At 50.0% G+C, this 19353-nt stretch overlaps 1 protein-coding gene across 1 annotated transcript in view; it reads right to left on the bottom strand.

Annotated features, from left to right (window-relative positions):
- The window catches only part of plekha6 (pleckstrin homology domain containing A6), a 353735-nt gene extending 347410 nt beyond the window's left edge, over positions 1-6325 (bottom strand). The window contains exon 1 of the mRNA XM_086011107.1: positions 6105-6325. The gene's annotated coding sequence lies outside the window, so the exon portion shown is untranslated. The remainder of the gene's footprint in view (positions 1-6104) is intronic.
- Between the last annotated feature and the right edge of the window lie 13028 nt (positions 6326-19353).

Genomic DNA, 19353 nt, shown 5'->3' with positions numbered 1-19353 from the left:
GGGGGTGTATGTGTGGTGATGCACAAGGCATCGCAGTTGTGTGGGACAGCCTGGATGGACCAGTGGGTCTTTTCCTTTAGTTTTTCATTCTCGGGGTGTGGGTGTCACTGGCAAGGCTGGCATTTATTGCCCATCCCTAATTGCCCTCAAGGTGGTGGTGGTGGGCCTCCTTCCTGAACCACTGCAGTCCGTGAGGTCAAGGTTCTCCCACAGTTGTTGTTAGGTAGGGAGTTCCAGGATTTTAACCCAGTCCGTGATTGTTCGTGCATTAAGGGGTTAACAAGATCTCTCCTTCCATTGTCCTCGCCAGCAGCTAAGCACCGAAATCCAACACCATTACCAATGGGAGGGAAGGCAATCTGATCACGCACAGACACATCGCAATGTGCTCCTCACCACACTCAACAATGAACGACAAAATAATCGAACCTTGCCATCAGCGCCCTGTGGAACTTAAGCATTTAAATAATCGCCCAACGTCTTGGATCTCCCCAGTGCATTGTAAGAGAGAGAGACAGCGCGACAAGGGAAGATCAGCCTGCACCACCGTGTCAGTTACAGAGTGTATCCATGTCTGGGAACCGTGCACCACCGCGCACTGTGCAACGCAAACAATTCCAGCAAAGTGAAGCACAGCAAAGAGGAGCACCATTAAAGAGACCATATATCAGAGCAGTACACAAAGCACCACATCACATTAATATTAAATAGTCATACATCAGCAGTGAGCATTATACAGGCAGAGAGCAGATGTTTTACCCTGTGCTTTTAAAAAAAAAACAGCACAGCATACATCTCCTGTGTAGTTTACACACCCCCAGGTCGGGAGGGGAGTGGGAGGAAGGGAGGGAGGGAGTAAGTAAGGAAGGAAGTAAGGAAGGGAGTAAGGAAGGGAGGGAGGGAGGAAGGGAGGGAGGGAGGGAGGAAGGGAGGGAGGGAGGGAGGAGGAAGGAAGGGAGTAAGGAAGGGAGGGAGGGAGGGAGGAAGGGAGGAAGGGAGTAAGGAAGGGAGGGAGTAAGGAAGGAAGGGAGTGAGGAAGGGAGGGAGGGAGTAAGGAAGGGAGGAAGGAAGGAAGGAAGGGAGGGAGGGAGGGAGGAAGGGAGGGAGTAAGGAAGGGAGGGAGTAAGGAAGGAAGGGAGTGAGGAAGGGAGGGAGGGAGGGAGGGAGGGAGTAAGGAAGGAAGGAAGGGAGTAAGGAAGGGAGGGAGGGAGGGAGGGAGGGAGTAAGGAAGGGAGTAAGGAAGGAAGGGAGGGAGGGAGGGAGGAAGGGAGGGAGGAAGGGAGGGAGGGAGGAAGGGAGAGGGAGAGAGGGAGGGAGGGAGGAAGGAAGGGAGAGGGAGGGAGGGAGGGAGGAAGGAAGGGAGAGGGAGGGAGGGAGGGAGGAAGGGAGGGAGGGAGGGAGTGAGTAAGGAAGGGAGAGGGAGGGAGGGAGGGAGGAAGGGAGAGGGAGGGAGGGAGGGAGGAAGGAAGGGAGAGGGAGGGAGGAAGGGAGAGGGAGGGAGGGAGGGAGGGAGGGAGGAAGGAAGGGAGAGGGAGGGAGGGAGGGAGGAAGGAAGGAAGGGAGAGGGAGGGAGGGAGGAAGGGAGGGAGGGAGGGAGGGAGGGAGGGAGGAAGGAAGGAAGGGAGAGGGAGGGAGGGAGGAAGGAAGGAAGGGAGAGGGAGGGAGGGAGGGAGGGAGGAATGAAGGAAACTTCTGGAGGAAAAATAAAAATCCATCAGTGAAAATAAGCGAGCTTGCAACCAATCACGAGGGTGTCCATCTGTCTCCGTTAGTCTGAAGCACCTGTTCTCATTACACATCCCAAGTACTGTTAACGGTTATATTGTTTCAAATTTTGCATCAACAAGGGGAGGATTGGTTACGGTGCTCGCGGTCAGATGTGCAGACCACCCCTTGCCATTCGCTCTGGTGGCCGTCAGACAGAAGGTACAAAGGGGGCAATGCTCGCCCCATTCTCACACCACATTCCAGCCTCACTGACCAAGCATCACACCAGGATAAATATCCACCCCTCTTACCTCCAAAATCAGTCCATTGTGACTCAAACCAGCCAAACCCCGAGAACTTAGAAAATCTCGTTAACAAAGGGTTGCAATTCATTTTTTGGGGAAAAAAAAAAACCCTTGATATGCTGAATCCAGGCAGTCTGGTTTGAGTTTGAGAGAGATTCACAAGATGGGCCATTCGTCATCTACTTACTCCCATCAGTATCCAGTGGATACAGTAGGCAGTTTGGAAACGCCCTCCCCGTCCGATAAAGCGCCAACCCTATTTCCGAGTATGGTATTTTGCCCACAGTGCATAGAAGGCCAGGGCCGATTCACAATACCAACACCAAGATAGTCCCCTTCCAACCATCAGGCTGAAGCTTACGTGACGTCATGAATTTTAAAAAGATTCCACTGCCGCTCCTGTGAATGCAAATCTCCTAACTACTCCCATCTTTGGGAACCAATATCCCGCGGTTCATAGCTGAGAGCTAATGGAGTTGGAGAGGTCCCTTCCAGTATTGTGCAAAAAAAAAGCTATAACATTTATATAGCGCCTTTAATGTAGTAAAACATCCCAAGGCGCTTCACAGGAGCGTTATCAGACAAACATTGACATCGAGCCACATATTAGGACAGGTGACCAAAAGCTTGGTCCAGGGGTAGGTTTTAAGGAACATCGTAAAAGGAGCAGAGAGAGGTGGAGAAGCAGAGGGGTTTAGAGAGGGAATTCCAGAGCTTGCTACTGAACATCTAGAGCTGCTAAAGAGATTGGTGCTGTTATCTGTGGTTGAATCAGATTCAGACGGGAGTGCCTAATGAGAGTTCCTACATTACAACAGTGACGGCACTAAAAAAAATGTACTTAATTGGCTGTAAAACGCTTTGGGACGTCCTGTGGCCATGAAAGGTGCTATGCAAATGGAAGTCTTTGGGCAGGATTTTCACTGGGCCGTGGAGGCGGGATTGGAGGCGTGTGGGGGGTTAAAATCCCGAAATCGGGGGGGCACGAACCCATCCCGCCCCCAACCGCCCCCATGTCAGTTTCAAAGGAGGCGGGTACCCGCCCGCACTGGGACACGCCTTCCCGAGGCGGGAAGGGGATTAGTGCCAATTAACTGCCTGTTAACAGGCAGTTTTTAGCCTAATCCCTATTTTCATTGGTGAAATGTGAGATTCCCGACGGCTCCAAACCACGCCAAGTTAGCGAGGCGGACCGTCGGGATGAAGGGCTTGGAGGGGTCGAGATGTCCAGTGTTCAGGTGAGTGATGGGTGCATGAGTGCAGAGGTAAGTGTGTTTGGTGTGTGTAAAGTATTTAAAGAAGTTTTACTTACATGTACTGACCTTTACAGCCTTCCTTCCTTCTGGTCTCGGGAGTCCCTCATCTCAACGGCACAGAAAGCAGAATGGCCGTGAGCTGTCAAAAGTTACAGCATTCAGCTTTCTGTTCCGGGGAGATCTCTAAATCATCCTGAGAGGAAGGAATTAACCTGGAGTACAGATAGTCAGTGTTTGACAGCTTCAAACAGCTGTCAAACACTGATATTTCATCTGTCAAAAGGTCTTGACAGATGAAATGTCAATCTGTGACATCACCTGTTGCTGGGTGGCCCTTAATTGGCCTGCTGAGCCCACTGGGCAGGCTCAACAAGGTCAATCAAGTCAAAATCACGTGGGTTGGCTAGAACTCGATGGAGGCGGGATTACAACCCCGAAAGTTGTAGTCACGCCTCCTACCCGCCTCCTCAATGAAAATCCTGCCCTTTCTCTCTAATGCCCCTGCTCCAAGGCAAAACCCTTCACAGAATCACAGAATCACAGAAACCCCACAGTGCAGATAGAGGCCATTTCGGCCCATCGAGCCTGCACCGACACATATCCCACCCGATCCCCGTAACCCCTACACCAACACGTAACCCCACGTATTTAATCCCCCTAACACTAAGGGTCAATTTATCATAGCCAATCAACCTAACCCGCACATCTTTGGACTGTGGGAGGAAACCGGAGCACCCGGAGGAAACCCACGCAAACACGGGGAGAATGTGCAAACTCCACACAGACAGTCACCCGAGGCCGGATTCGAACCCGGGTCCCTGGCGCTGTGAGGCAACAGTGCTAACCACCCTTACCCCCATTCACAAAAGGTGGGCATCGTTGCAGTAGTGAAGGAGCTCTTGCATGAGGACAAAAGATGCACAAGCAAGAGTGGCACAATGAGTACGTCACCATCGCGCAAGCAAAAGGGTGGCAGGAAGATGCACGGAGGAGCAACCCCCATAATACTACGAATTGGGCAAGTGATTTGTTACCACTCGAAGACCCTCAGCATCTGCACAGTGTCAGCCGTGGCTCAGTGGGCAGCACACTCGCTTCTGAGTCAGAAGGTTGTGTCGTTCAAAGTCCCACTCCAGAGAATCGAACACATAAATCCAGGCTGTCACTCCCAGTGCAGCGCTGAGGGAGTGCTGCACTGTCGGAAGTGCCGTCTTTCGGAGGAGACATTAAACCGAGGCCCCGTCTGCTCTCTCAGGTGGACGTAGAAAATCCCGCGGCACTATTTCGAAGAAGAGCAGGGGAGTTCTCCCTGGGGCCAATATTTATCCCTCGACCAACATAACAAAAACAGAAACTATCTGGTAATTATCACATTGCTGTTTGTGGGAGCTTGCTGTGCACAAATTGGCTGCCGCGTTTCCCACATTACAACAATGACTCCACTTCAAAAAAGTACTTCATTGGCCGTAAAGAGCCTAGAGACATCCGGTGGTTGTGAAAGGCACTATATAAATGCAGGTCTTTCTTCTTTCCAGCTCTTTTTATGTAGAACTATGGTAGCTGAGCAGCAAGTGACAGAGCACGGGGTAAGTGCAGGGCTTCTCTTGGGATATCACGTTGTACCGAGTCACTCTGTCCACAAGATTGCCATGCGGGCTCAGGGTCAAGTGATGATTGACTGCAGTCAGGCTGCTTTTTACATTTTTACTGCAGGTAACTTGCTTTCAGCTTCCTCGAATTCGCCAGCTGAAGTGGTTGTCGGATATTAACATAAAAACGAGGGGTAACAGCATACAGCAAGGTACAAACGCCAAATGTGCTCATCTGAAATTCCTCTCTCCTTGATATTGGCAGCTGCATTAACCCGTTTACAATAAACACCTTGACCAAAACAGTATTGGGGGAGTTTCAGACAAAAGAATCAAGCTTTTGTACATTAGAATCCAGTAGCGCACATTCAGAGCCGAGAGAATTAAATACAAAAAGAGCGACACTTGGAAATTCTGAAGATGGGGGGAGGGGGGAAAAGAGAGAGAGGGAAAAGAAAGAGAGGGGAGAGAGAGAAAGAGAGGGGGAGAGGGAAAGAGAGAGAAAGAGAGGGGGGGAGAGAAAGAGAGGGGGGGAGAGAAAGAGAGGGGGGGAGAGAAAGAGAGAAAGGGGGAGTGAGAAAGAGAGAGGGAGAGAAAGAGAGGGAGCAAGAGGAGAGAAAAAGAGATAGAGTGAAAGATTGAGAGAGACAGAGACAGAGAGAATGAGAATTAGAGAATGAGAGTGAGAATTGGGGAGAGACAGAGAGGGAGAAAGAGAATGAGAGAGAGAGCACGAGACAGACAGAGATATATAATCTGCTGAATCAGCCTGTGAATCATCCGCTTGGAAGGCTCCTGTCCTCATCACCAAATGCAATAGATGTAATCACCTCGGGACTGAACGCAATCAGCTGTCAGCACCCTCCCCTCGACAGCCAAGGCTCCAGCACCCTCTCCACATTCCAACCTCCCCATTCCCCACAGGCAATACTCTCGCAAATCCGATTAGTATTGTTCAAAGCACAACAACCAGCCCCTTCTGCTTTTTTTTCTTACAGCGAGAGCTCGAAAGAGCCAATCACTAATTGGTTGCTATGGATACACGGCAGGAAACATGGCAAAGGAGTCCGTCTCACAAGCAAGGTCAAGAATTGATTTTCTTGCAGCGAGGGGAAAAAAAATAGGGAATGACAAGCCGTCACTGCTACTGAATACAGTAGAGAAACGTCCTCCCGAATAAACAGACCCAGCCCCGACAGCTCGAGGATGTTTATTAAAATGCTGCTCCAATGCAAGCCAAGACTTACCAGACACCTGCTTGTGGACGGTTGCTTAGGTGGTGTCAGGATTGGCTTTAAATCCACGCTGCATACTTCTTCTCAGATCAAAGGGCAGAGCCCCACCCCCCCTCCTAACGGTGCAACACTGTGGTTGCACAAGCGATGTTCCGTCTCTCCCAGATTCTCTGGGAGACGGCGTTCCCACCCAGCTGGAAGGACAAGGATGCTGCAGAAACAGCATCGCACACAGGCACAGGCACACACGCACTCGGAGCATGCTCAGTGGCCGAGGAATCCCAAGGTACGCAGGGTCGCATGATTTGCAGCTCTCCCCCCCCCCCCCCCCCCGATCAGCCGGGAAAGCTGCCACACGAACCAGCTGGAAGTGTAACCCTTTCACCGCCAGCCGGGCACTCATCTCCCACTCATGGAAAGCAGCGACAGAGAAATAGATACAGGAGTGATTATCACTTCACTTTGTAAAGCATTGGCAGGATAGGCGCACCAGCGTCAGTGTTCTTGCTCAGGCCAACATCCCCAGCATCGAAGCTTTGACCACGCTCAATCAGCTCCGATGGACGGGTCACATCGTCCACATGCCCGATACGAGACTCGCAAATCAAACGCTCTACTCGGAGCTCCGGCACGGCAAGAGAGCCCCAGGTGGGCAGAGGAAATGCTTCAAGGACACCCTCAAAGCCTCCTTGAAAAAGTGTAACATCCCCACCGACACCTGGGAATCCCTGGCCCAAGACCGCACAAAATGGAGGAGAAGCATCCGGGAAGGCGCCGAACACCTCGAGTCTCTTCGCCGGGAGCAAGTGGAAGCCAAGCGCAGGCAACGCAAGGAGCGCAAGTTAACCCAAGCACCCCACCCACCCACCCCTTCAACCACCGTCTGCCCCACCTGTGACAGAGACTGTAGGTCCCGCATTGGACTCATCAGTCACCTGAGAACTCATTTTTAATGTGGAAGCAAGTCATCCTCGGTTCCGAGGGACTGCCTAAGAAGACGACGACTTTGTAAAGCAATGGTGTTTTTTCCCTTTGATGCTTTTGTAGTGGTCCCACAGGTTGTCCTTTACATTGAGATACATAATTCTCTTTAACTTAACTTATGCATGTATAACTTACCTTTCTTTAGTTTAACTTATTTATGCATGTATAACTTACCAAACTGTATGTATTTAATTTACTTAATTGTATTACTTACCAGTTAGGGCTGTTACCCCTTTAACTTACCTGTTGGGCCGTTGCCCCTTTACGAGGCGACCTAACGCGCTGACGTCATGCATCACGTGACGCACGCGCGCCGGCCGCCAGCCCGACTCGGTCTTCCAAGACGGCCGCCGGCACAGCCCAGCCTACTGCGACTTCGGCCGCATCGGCCAGCCGACGGGAGCGACGCGATCTTCCGCCCCCGCGGCAAGCACCGGCACAGCCCGGCCTCGCGACCTCGGCCTCAGCGGCCAGCCTCCGTACCGGGAGACGCGCTGACGCAACGACGCGGTCACGCGACGCCACAAGCGCGGGCAAACGCGGCGACGCGATCACGTGACGTCCAAAGCGCGGGAACATCACGCTCTCCACAGGACTGCAAACTCAGTCTTCGTGGAGTCCCCGCTGGGACAAGACCTATACCACGATGCTCCTACAGTCAGCCATCTTACCTGCCATCTTACCTGATGTAATTAGTCTGTTCCTGTAAATAAACAACTTGTTAATAGTTCGTCGAAGTCAAACTCTCTTATTTAGTGGCGATCTACTTTAACCGCTACACTTTAATCAATTCCGCGGCCTGTTGAGCCAGCGGTTTCATTGATGTGGAACCAGAAGGGTTTTGAAGGTAGAGCTAGGGGGTCATAAATATAAAAGATAGTCACTGATAAATCCAATAGAAAGTTCAGGAGAAACTTCTTTCCCCAGGCAGTGGTGAGAATGTGGAACTCGCCACCACAGGGAGTAAGTTGAGGTGAATAGTATAGATGCATTTAAGGGGAAGCTAGATAAACACATGAGGGAGAAAGGAATAGAAGGATATGTTGATAGACAGTGACAGGGTAACACAAAGAATTCGACCCAACACAATCGTCGCTAAGCAAAAGGAAAAATATCTGTCATATTGGGCAGAAACAACAAAAACCCAAAGCAAACTCAATTGCTACTTGGCCCTAAACAGACAATACAACATAGCTGATTACCTGACCATGGTAAAGGATAACAAACTGAGAAGAACCTTGACAAGGTACAGACTTAGCGAACATAGCCTAGCGATCGAAAAAGGCAGACACAGGCAGACCAGGCTGCCAAGAGAAGACAGGATATGCTCTCACTGCAGTCAGGGAGTAGTTGAGACAGAGATGCACTTCCTCACAGCCTGTGGAAAATATCAGGGCATCAGAGAGAATTTCTATCAAAAATTCTCACAAATATGCCCTGAATTCAGAAATCTGACTGACAACCAAAAACTCCCATTCCTACTGGGGGAGGAGAGAAGCTGTGTAACACTGGCGGCACACTATGTTACAGCTTGCCATGAACAGAGGGACAACCAGTAAACTAAGACAAGAGTATATATAAACAAGGCGAAAATATATTTATAAACTCAGGGATATACCTGTTTATACACTGTATGAATGGAACCGCGTTTATGTGTTCAACCATAAATGTATTTTGATGCTTTGGCAACATAAGATGTACCTTATCATGCCAATAAAGCGATTTGTATTGTATTATTGTATTGAGATGAAGAGGGGTGGGAGGAGGCTCGAGTGGAGCATAAACTGGCATGGGCCTATTGGGCCGAATGGCCTGTTTCTGTGCTGTACATTCTATGTGACCAATTTCCTTTCCTCACTCCTGTTAAATCTGGATATCTTTAGGTAGTGTATCCTTCAAATAATCGACAGAGACTGCAGAGGAACAATCAACAGGTGTTTACTGGATGAGGGTTGCTCTAAAACTAACTGTACAGATCCCTGTTCCTGGGACTAGGGACAGGGTCACTGGCAAGGCTTGGAAGCTAAGCAGAGCCAGGCCTGGTTAGTACCTGGAGAGATGACCATCAGGGAAGACCAGATGCAGAAGGTCACGGAAGAAGCCCCGAGGAGGGGCGGTTGGTGAGGTCACGGAAGGAGCCCCGGGAGGGGCGGCTGGTGAGCAGGCCCGGGCGTTGGGCTGAAGATTGTCGGACAGGAGGAATGGTGGAAATGGAATGGCGGCGCACACAGATGCAGCGGCTTTGCTTCTCCCAGGACGGTGCTATTTACATTTAATGTTAATGTTATTTGTACTGGACTCATGGGAGCTTGCAAGATCACATTTCGTTGTTCATGTACTTGTGTATTGTACAATGACAATAAAGTTGAATTATTATTATTACTCAGGTTATATACAGGTGTGGTCACTGCCGGTACTACAGTATACAGGAGCTGTAAAAAGTAGTTCTCCCCTTAAAGGTACATACACTACAATTCCTCCCCTTTTAGATTAACAGTACCATAACATTCATTTAACAATTAACACTTTTAACATGCAACATTAACTGAAAATAGTCCATTTATAAATTCAGTCTTTGGGGCGGCTTCCTGATCCTTTCTGGATAGCGCCTTTCCTGAGTGTCTTGCTCTTGGGGCGGAGGCGATTCTGCCCCCCTGTCGTCGGTTGGTTCATCAGCTTCCGATGCTACTGTTTCTGGGGTAGATGCTACCTGTATGTCGGGTTCATCACCAGGTACGCGAGACATGGGGTTGACTCGTTCCTGTGACGCTAGGATCTGGTCGACATGGCGTCTCACAATGTTCTCCCCAACATCCACGGTGTACATTAGTGGCCCCTGCCGTGTGCATATCGTTCCTGGTTGCCATTTCTCTGTTCGGTAGTCGCGCGCCAAGACTGGTTGCCCTACATTGAAGCTCCTTGTCGGCTTCTCATTGATGTGCTGGAATTGCTTATTCTCAACATTTCTTTGTACATTTGGTCTGAGCAAATCCAGACGAGATCTCAACCTTCGGTTAAAGAACATCATGGCCGGGGTCTAGTTGGTAACTGCATGTGTCGCATTTCTGTAAGCTAACAGGAAATTGTCCACCTTATGCTGCAGTGGAATGTCGTCATCGCACATGGCCCTTACTGCCTTTTTAAAGGTTTGTACGAACCTCTCAGCCAATCCATTTGTGGCTGGATGATACGGGGCGGATGTGTAATGCTTTACCCCATTCCTTTTTATAAATATCCGAAACTCTTCGGACACAAACTGTGGTCCGTTATCGGAGCAAATCTGCTCTGGCAAGCCGTTCCTGGCAAATATGGTCCTCGGACTGCAATCGTTTTCTCTGTGGTGGTGGAGGACATTTTTATCACCTCAGGCCATTTCGAGTGCACATCCACGGCTATTAAAAACATTGAGTCCATGAATGGACCAGCAAAATCAATATGCACCCGTTGCCATGGAGAGGAGGGCCACTCCCATGGGTGTAGAGGGGCATGTGGTGGTGCATTTTGGACCTTCTGGCATCCTGAGCAGCTCTTTGTCAGGTCCTCGATTTACTGATCGATCCCCGGCCACCACACATAAGCCCTAGCAAGGCTTTTCATTTTCACCCCTCCCAGATGGCCTTCGTGAAGCTCATTGAGCACTCTCTCCCTTAACTTGGGTGGAATTACCACTCGGGATCCACACATCAATGTCCCCTGGCATACTGACAGCTGTTCTCTTCTGGATGAGAATGCTGGCAACAGTGAGTCGCCATGTGTTGGCCATCCCTTCACCGTCAAGTCATATACCCGAGACAGTGTCAGGTCATTTCGGGTCTCCTTCTCTATATCCGCGTTAGTTACTGGCAAGCGTTCAATTATAGTCGAATAAAATATTTCGACAGGGTCCACTGCTGGTGCTTCCTCCGCAGTAGGCAGTGGCAGGCGTGATAGCCCATCAGCGTTTCCATGCTGTTTCGTGCCTTTATACTCGATTTCATAATGGTTCGCCCCTAGAAAAAGGGACCATCTTTGTAGCCGTTGCGCAGTCATCACCGGAACGCCCCTTTTTGGATTAAAGATGGAGACAAGTGGTTGGTGGTCGGTCAGCAAGATGAACTTCTGCCTGTGCAGATAGTGGTTGAACTTTTTCACTCCCCACACTAGGCTGAGGGCCTCCCTGTCGATCTGGGCGTAGTTACTCTCGGCTGAGGTTAGTGACCGAGACGCAAAGGCTATTGGCCTCTCCGAGCCATCCGGGAATTTGTGCGACAGCACCGCTCCAATACCATAGGGTGATGCATCACACGCCAACCGAATTGGTAGTGCTGGGTTGAAATGAGCCAACACCTCTTTTGATGTGATCAATTCTTTGCACTTCTAGAAAGCTCGTTTACATTCGTCATTCCACTTCCATGATACCCCTGTTTGCAGTAGGGTGTTCAGTGGGTGTAGTACTGTAGACAAATTCGACAAGAACTTATGGTAGTAGTTCACCAGCCCGAGGAACGACCTCAGTTGTGACACATTTTCCGGTGCTGGAGCCTTGACTACTGCCTCAATCTTTTCAGGGGACTTATGTAACCCCTTTTCATCAATAACGTGGCCACAATACGAGATCTGCTTCTGGAAAAACTCGCATTTGTGGTGATTAGCTCAGAGCCCATATTCCTTCAATCTAGTGAGCACCTGCTCCAGGCTGGAGAGGTGATCACTGTCATTTTCGCCCGTGACCAGGGTGTCGTCCAAATAACACTGGGTCCCTGGAATCCCTTGCAGGACTTGATCCATTGCCCTTTGCCAAATAGCCGGAGCTGATGCTACCCCGAACACCAGCCAGTTGTATTGGTAGAGACCTTTATGAGTGTTGATCATGAGGTACTGTTTCGAGGCTTCTTCTACCTCCATTTGCAGGTAAGCCTGGGCCAGATCAATCTTAGTGAAGCGTTTTCCTCCAGATAGCGAGGCGAAAATATCTTCAATCCGCGGAAGCGGATATTGTACCGTGTGAAGGACTGGGTTCACTGTCACCTTAAAGTCCCCACAGATGCGAACCTTCTTTGGTTCCCCAGGCGTATTACTCAACGACCTCTTCATTACAGGAACGATGGGTGTAGCCCACTCGCTCCAGTCCACTTTGGACAGCACTCCTGAACGTTCCAAACCTTCCAGCTCTGCTTCGACGGCTGGGCGGATCGCATAAGGCACCGGTCTGGCCTTAAAAAACTTTGGGCTTGCATTTTCCTCTATTTTGATCATCGCTGTTATGCCTTTTAGTGTTCCGTGTCCCTCCTGGAACACTTCTTGTGCGTCAGTTAGCATTTTTGACAGTCGTCCAGGTGTGATGTCGTCATCCTTTTTGGCATCTACCGTCAGTGCTTGTATGGCATGCCAATCTAACTGTATCTTCCGGATCCATTCACGTCCTAGTAGTGGTGGTCCTCCATCTGGCAATACATATAGGTCCATTTTTGGTGTTTCCTTGCCGTTGTATATCACGTTCACCCTTATTTTTCCTTTGGGGTAGACTTTTTGCCCCGTGTACGTCTTCAAGACAATCTCTGTATCTCTCAAGGGTATATGTGAGAATAGCCGCTTGTAGTCCCTTCGGTTTATGACTGTTAGGGCTGATCCTGTGTCCAATTCCATTTTCACTTGGACTCCGTCTATTTTGAGCGTGACCCAGATAGTTTGGTGATCCTCCATTTTGATTACATTATGTAGTTTCAGACAACCCAGCTCCTTGCTTCCGGAGTCTGTATCACTTTTCTGTTTGTCTGAACTACTCTCCGTCACCTTATGTACCTTTCTGTACTGCTCCTGTGGAGATTTCTTGCTGCTGGTTTTCTTTCCCGACCTGCAGACTCTTGTTATGTGTCCTACTTTTCCACACTGTCTGCACACTTGGTCCTTGAACCAACAATCCTTATGGTCATGTGTTGTTCTGCCGCAGCGATAACACTTCACTGCTCCATATGACATTTCATTTGTGCCATATTCTTGCGGTCTCCGTTGTATCTCTGCAGCGCCCCGTGCTGCTGCTTCGTGTGATACTGCAATGCTGAAAGCCTTGTCCAGCGTAAGATCCTTTACTGATGGAACCCAGAAACGGCTTCTTTCACTTTGAAGCCCACACACAAACTTGTCCCTTAAAGTATCTGCTAGTCCTGTTCCAAACTGGCAGTGTTTCGATAGCTTGCGCAGTTCCGTTAAATACTCAGCATTACTTTCGTCTTTATGCTGGTTCCTTTTGTGGAACTTAAATCTTTCTGTTATCAGCAGCGGTGTGGGGTTTAAGTGGTCCTGTAGGATTGCCACTATGCTTTCAAAATCCTTTTCCACTGGCTTTTCTGGGGTTACTAGGCTTCGCAGTAAGCCGTACGTTTTTGCACCCATGGAATTCAACAATACCAGTGCATTCCTGGCATCTGGCACTTCATTCGTCTTGCAGTACACTTCTATGCGTTCTATATATGTCGCCCAATCTTCGACTTCATTGTCGAACGCTGTGACACTGCCACTCTTCGGCATCCCTGGGTGTGGTTAGACTGGCTAAAAGTGGCGTCTCCCGCGCTTTCCTTTCTTCCCGCGATCTCCCTTCTTCTCCACTGGCTCAAAATGGCATCTCCCGCGCTCTCCCTTCTTCTCCACTGCGGCTCAAAAATGGCGTCTTCCCGCGCTCTCCCTTCTTTTCTTCCCCCGCGGACGCTGCTCAGCCGTTGAACACCAGCCGCGCTCTGCGCGTTTTCCTGCGCGCCTCTCTCGTTGATGCCGCTCGGTCCTCAACCCCGGCTGCGCCCTGTGCGCTTTACCCTCTCTCGTTGACGCCGCTCGGTCTTCAACCCCGGCTGCGCCCTGTGCGCTTTACCCTCTCTCGTTGACGCTGCTCGGTCTTCAACCCCGGCTGCGCCCTGTGCGCTTTACCCTCTCCCTTACCCGTCGACGCTGCTCGGCCTTTTTCTGTGCCGTCGGTCGGCTCCCGCCGCCGCTGTCCGGGAAGGGTCTGCGCCGTACCTGCTGCCAGCCCGCTGCGCTGGATCGTCGCGGCTGGAGAACCAAGCCCAGCTCTCTACAGCCTCCTCTGCGATGCTCAAGTTCTCCCTGGATGGTCGACGCCCGCACTGGTGGAATCGGCCTTCTTCTTCAGAGTTGCAGGTAGGTTCGAAACGACTCGTCGCCAATGTTAAATCTGGATATCTTTAGGTAGTGTATCCTTCAAATAATCGACAGAGACTGCAGAGGAACAATCAACAGGTGTTTATTGGATGAGGGCTGCTCTAAAACTAAGCAGTACAGATCCCTACTCAGGGTTATATACAGGTGTGGTCACTGCCGGTACTACAGTATACAGGAGCTGTAAAAAGTAGTTCTCCCCTTAAAGGTACATACACTACAACTCCCACCCCCCAATCCCCCAAAATCTATTCTTTTGATACCAATTTTCTGTTTCCTGCTGAAGGTGCTGGGTACGGTTGAGGCACTGGCTGGCTTACAGTTTTACACCTTCACTCACACTTCCGCTTCACCCCTTCCCCGCTAACTCCAGCAGTTCGAAGGGCCGGGCGACAACTTAGCGATCCAATAAAGCGTTCAAAATTATCGAGGGGGGTTTTGATAAGGTTACAAGGCCTGTTGCCTCAGATCAGTGAGTTGGTAAACCAAAGAGCCGTACGTTTAAGATCAACAGCCAAAGAGAGATGGGAGAGGTTAGGGGAATTTTTTTTTGTATGTAGAGGATTACCTTGACACAGAGTGGCCATCGAGAAACTATGGTGGAAGCAGAATCTATAATAGCTTTTAAAATGGAAGTGGATAAATATTTGAAAAAGATAAATGTAAAAGGGTGGTGGGGTTTGGGAATGGTAGCGTAGTTATATGTTATTGGACTAGTAATCCAGAGGCCTGGACTAATAATCCGGAGATATATGAGTTCAAATCCCACCACCGCAGCTGGGGAATTTAAATTAAGTTAATTAAATAAATCTGGATTAAAAAGCTAGTACGTAAACTTGAGGTGATCCAAAACTCGGCTGCCCATGTCCTAACTCGCACCAAGTCCTGTTCACCCATCACCCCTGTGCTCGCTGACCTTCAATGGCTCCCAGTTAAGCAACACCTCAATATCAAAATTCTCATCCTTGTTTTCAAATCCCTCCATGGCCTCGCCCCTCCCTTCTTCTCTTCTTAGGCAGTCCCTCGGAACCGAGGATGACTTGCTTCCACATTAAAAATGAGCTCTCAGGTGACTGATGAGTCCAATGCGGGACCTACAGTCTCTGTCACAGGTGGGGCAGACGGTGGTTGAAAGGGCGGGCGGGGTGCTTGGGTTGACGTGCGCTCCTTCCACTGTTTGCGCTTGCTTCCAGCGAAGAGACTCGAGGTGTTCGGCGCCTTCCCGGATGCTTCTCCTCCAATTTGTGCGGTCTTGGGCCAGGGATTCCCAGGTGTCGGTGGGGATGTTGCATTTTTTCCAAGGAGGCTTTGAGGGTGTCCTTGAAGCGCTTCCTCTGCCCACCTGGGGCTCTCTTGCCATGCCGGAGCTCCGAGTAGAGCGCTTGTTTTGGGAGTCTCGTATCGGGCATGCGGACAATGTGACCCGTCCATCAGAGCTGATCGAGCTTCGATGCTGGGGATGTTGGCCTGAGCGAGAACACCGACGTTGGTGTGCCTATCCTGCCAATGGATTTGCAGGATCTTGCGGAGGCAGCGTTGGTGGTACCTCTCCAGTGCTTTGAGGTGCCTGCTGTACATGGTCCATGTCTCTGAGGCATACAGCAGGGCAGGTATCACTGCTGCTCTGTAAACCATGAGCTTAGTGCCGGGTTTGCGGTCTTGGTCTTCAAACACTTTCTTCCTCAGGCGACCGAAGGCTGCACTGGCACACTGAAGGCAGTGTTGGACTTCGTTATCGACATCTGCCCTGCTGACAGTAGGCTCCCGAGGTATGGAAAGTGGTCCACGTTGTCCAAGGCCTTGTCGTAGATTTTGATAATCGGGGGGCAGTACTGTGTGGCGGGGGCAGGTTGGTAGAGGACCTTTGTCTTACGGATGTTTAGTGTAAGGCCTATGCTCTCGCACGCGTCGGTGACGGTGTTGACGGTGGTTTGGAGTTCGACCTCCGAGTGAGCGCAGACGCAAGCGTCGTCTGCATACTGTAATTCGACAACAGAGGATGGGACGACCTTGGATGTGGATTGGAGGCGACGGAGGTTGAACAGTTTCCCGTTTGTTCTGTAAATTAGCTCCACTCCAGCAGGGAGCTCACTGAGGTTGAGATGGAGCATTGCAGCAAGGAAGATCGAGAAGCGCGTTGGTGCGATGACACAGCCTTGCTTGACCCCAGTCCATACGTGAATTGGGTCTGTGGTGGAACCATTGGTCAGGATCACGGCTTGCATGTCGTCATGAAGCAGGCGGAGGATGGTGACAAACTTTTGAGGGCAGCCGGATTTGAGGAGGACACTCCATAATCCCTCACGGTTGAGTGTCGAAGGCCTTTGTGAGATCAAAGAAGGTCATGTACAGCGGTTGGTGCTGTTGGTCCAACTGCTGTTGGTCCTTATCTCTGTAACCTCCCTCCAGCCCTACAACCCTTCGAGATCTCTACACTCCTCCAATTCTGGCAGCTTTGGCGGGGTTATGGTAGGATAGTGGTTATGTTACTGGACTAGTAATGCTGAGGCCTGGATCTAACAATCCATGAAACATGTAGTTCAAATCCCACCACAGCAACTGGGAATTTAAATTCAATTAATTAAATCTGGAATAACAAGCTAGTATCACTAACGGTGACCATGAAACGACCAGATTGTCATAAAAATCCATCTGCTTCACTAATCCCCTTTAGGGAACGAAATCTGCCGTCATTACCCGGTTGTGGTGATTATTCTTTCTGTTTAGTAAGAAGTATTGTGATTGGTTGTTTGTTTCCTGCCTTGGGATATATGCTGTAATCTCATTGGTAGTTGATGTCATGTGATTTGTGGTGGCCATCTTAAATTCAGTTCTTTCCAGCCTTTAGTTGGGACTGGGTGTTGAAGATGTGCTACAGGATTTTTAAGTTAATAAAGCCTAGATTAGAAAGGCAAATCTATTCTTTATTTCACCGGTCTGGTTTATATGTGACTCTAGATCCACAGCAATGTGGTTGACTCTTAACTACCCTCTGAAATGGCCGAGCAAGCCACTCACCACACAGTCTGCAGCGGTTCAAAGCGGCGGCTCACCACCACCTTCTCAAGGGTAATTAGGGGCGGGCAATAAATGCTGGGCCTTGCCGGCGACACCCATATCCCGTGAATTAATTTTAAAAATGTAGGCTGCTGTTTTAGAGAGTGGGCACAGGTACGATAGGCCAAATGGCCTCTTTGTGTGTCATCATTCTGTCTTAGGAGGAAGCTCTTCGCCTCACTGCGCCTGTGCTGGCTCTCTGAAAAAACTAACCAACATGTCCCACACCCTTGGTTTCTGGGAAGACATTCCGGGCTGGATTTTCATTGAGGAGTCGGGTCTACAACTTTTGGGGTTGTAGCCCCGCCTCCATCAGTTCTAGCCAACCCACACGATTTTGACTTGATTGACCTTGTTGAGGCTGCCCAGCGGGCTCAGCCAGCCAATTAGGGGCCACCCAGCAACAGGTGACGTCACAGATTGACATTTCATCTGTCAAGACCTTTTGACAGATGAAATATCAGCGTTTCACAGCTGTTTGAAACTGTCAAACACTGACAGTCTGTACTCCAGGTTAATTCCTTCCTCTCAGGATGATTTAGAGATCTCCCCGGAACAGAAAGCAGAATGCTGCAATTTTTGACAGCTGGCGGCCATTCTGCTTTCTGTGCCGGTGAGATGAGGGACTCCCGAGACCTGAAGGAAGGAAGGCTGTAAAGGTAAGTAAAGGTAAGTAGAACTTCTTTAAACACTTTACACACACCAAACACATTTACCTCTGCACTCATGCACACATCACTCACCTGAACACCGGACATCTCGACCCCTCCAAGCCCTTCAGCCCGCTTCGCTAACTTGCATGGTTTGGAGCCGTCGGGAATCCCACATTTCAACAATAAAAATAGGGATTAGGCTAAAAACTGCCTGTTAACTACCTGTTAACAGGCAGTTAATTGGCACTAATCCCCTTCCCGCCTCCGGGAGGCGGGTCCCAGTGTGGGGCGGGTACCCGCCTCCTTTGAAACTAGCATGGAGGCGGGTTGGGGGCGGGACCCCTGATTTCGTGATTTTAAACCCCCACACGCCTCCAATCCCGACTCCACGGCCCAATGAAAATCCAGCCCTCCATGTCCTAACAATGGTCTGTGTTAACAAAAAATCTCCTAACATTTCCTCTCATTCCTTTTGGTCATGATCTTAAAGTTATGCCCTCTAGTTACTGGCTGACCGACCGACCGAGGGAAACCATTCTTCCCCTTCCTTCCTTCCCCCTCCCACCCGGTATTCCTGGGAGAAAGCGTGAACCGTAACGCAAAAGATGAGACTAATTATCGGAACCAACAGGCCTCACTCCTGCTCCATTCCCATCTGGGGAGGCACCTGCTTAGCAACGGAGTCCCTTTCAGCATTGACGTCACCTGGACATCGCAGTAATGGCGCAAGAGGGATCGAGAGGTTAAGAGGCGACCTAATAGAGATTGTCAAGATGATGGGAGGTTTTGATCGAGTAGATAGAGAGAGAAAAACTCTTCCCTCTGGCAAGTGGGTCAATAACCAGAGATAGATTTAAAATCAGTGGCCAAAGGTCCAGAGGGGAGATGAGGAGAAATGTTTTCACTCGGAGAGTTGTTGGGATCTGGAACGCTCGACCTGAAAAGCTGGTGGAAGCCGATTCCAGAAATAATTTTTAAAGAGAGAGCCGGACAGGTACCGGAGGACGAGGAACTGACAGGGTTACGGGTAGAAAGCAGGGGGTGTGGGACTGAACACGACTGCTCCTTCACAGAGCCGGCACAGGCACGACGGGCCGAATGGCCTCCTCCTGTGCTGGAAGTTGCTATGAGACTCAGGGGATGGGCGTCGAAGGCATGGAGTAAGCAGTCGCTTATTAAGGGGGATCAAGGGATATGGGGAGAAAGCAGGGACAGGTTACTGAATTTGGGTGATCAGCCATGATCGAGGGGCCGAATGGCCTACTCCTGCTCCTATCTTCTATGTTTCTATGTTTCTAATGCCAAAGGAATTGGGAGATCTGCCAGTTTTGCTTCTTGCATGGCAGTTCTAGAGACGAGGTGGACTATTTTACTTTAGCAAAACACTGCGGATGCTGGAAATCTGAAATAACAACAGA

Source organism: Somniosus microcephalus, chromosome 18, assembly GCF_052327205.1.
Source record: "Somniosus microcephalus isolate GS21.2 chromosome 18, FLI_Smic_1.0, whole genome shotgun sequence".
Classification (NCBI taxonomy): Eukaryota; Metazoa; Chordata; class Chondrichthyes; order Squaliformes; family Somniosidae; genus Somniosus; species Somniosus microcephalus.
Note: the sequence above shows the minus strand (reverse complement) of the source record. Positions and strands in the feature narration are given on the sequence as shown.